Genomic DNA, 1,319 nt, shown 5'->3' with positions numbered 1-1,319 from the left:
CTAAGAAGAATATATGCAGTGTGTTAGTTATTGAAACTGTACTTCCGATTTGATTTGAAACTGTCTCATTGCTATCTGTTTATCAATAAAATTTTGAAAAAAAAATCAGGGCTGGAGAGATGGCTCAGTGGTCTAAAGCACCTACTTGAAACAAGCTTGGCAAAGCACAGGGTCTGCAGTTCAATCCCCCAGCACCACATGCCAGCCAGCCCCCCCCCATGGTGGGCTGAGCTGGCCACACACACACACAATAAATAAATGTAATAAATAAAAAACAAAGCAAAATACCAACAAAAAGTTATAAGAAATGAAAAGGAAAACTTTAATAAGAGTAACCAAAAAAAAAAAAAAGCCTCCCATATAGCTCAGTGGATTAAAGCACCTGCAAGCAGGCTCAGGGGCTAGGGTTCAATCTCTGGGCCAGCCATGCAGGCCCTACCCCCGGGGCGCACTGAGACAGCAATTGAGACTGGGCATGGTGGTGTGTGCCTGTATTCCCAGCACTTGGGAGGCTGTACACAGGAGAATCACTATGAGTGTGATCTAGTAGTGAGACCCTGAACATCCTGTAGACCCTTCCCTAAAATAGAGAGAAAAAGAAAGAATAACAAAAAAAAAAGTTAAGCATGAACTGCTCCTTTCAAAGGACAAGGAGTAATCAACAGTACAATTATCAATATTATCCTGCATACATACATAGGTGTATATTTTTCCATTCTTTCTTTTGTTATTTTCTTCATCCCAGGTTTTCCTTCCCAATGATCAAATTTGTTCCTTTTCATGGTACGCATTGTATCTTTCAGATTTTATTTACTCTTTCACATTCTCACACTAGTGACACAACAGGATATTTTCTCCTGTGAGTTTGCTTTATTTCACTAACCAATGCAGTCTTTAGTTACATCCCTTCATATACAAAAGCCTCTACTTTATCTTTTCCATAGCTGAGTAATACTCCATTGTGTAAAAATACCATATTGTTTTAATCATTCCTCAGTTGATTGGCATTTGGGCTGATTCTGAAATTTAGCTACCACTAATTGCACTGAACACCCATAACTTACAAGAAAGGACCATAAAAGAAGTTAGAAAAATAAAAATCACTCATCATAAAAGTCCACTATACTGAGTTCAATCCCCAGTTCTGCCAAAAAAGAAAAGAAAAGAAAAAGTGACTTCCCCTTCTTGGGCTGGTGAGATGGCTCAGTGGTCTAAAGCACCTACTTAAAACAAGCTTAGCAAAGCACAGGGACCGCGGTTCAATCCCCCAGCACCACCTGCCAGCCAGCCCTGCCCCCAGGTGGGCTGAGCTGGCCACA

This window comes from Octodon degus, unplaced genomic scaffold, assembly GCF_000260255.1.
Source record: "Octodon degus isolate 3935 unplaced genomic scaffold, OctDeg1.0 scaffold00072, whole genome shotgun sequence".
Taxonomy (NCBI): domain Eukaryota; kingdom Metazoa; phylum Chordata; class Mammalia; order Rodentia; family Octodontidae; genus Octodon; species Octodon degus.
This window is presented reverse-complemented; position numbering follows the sequence as displayed.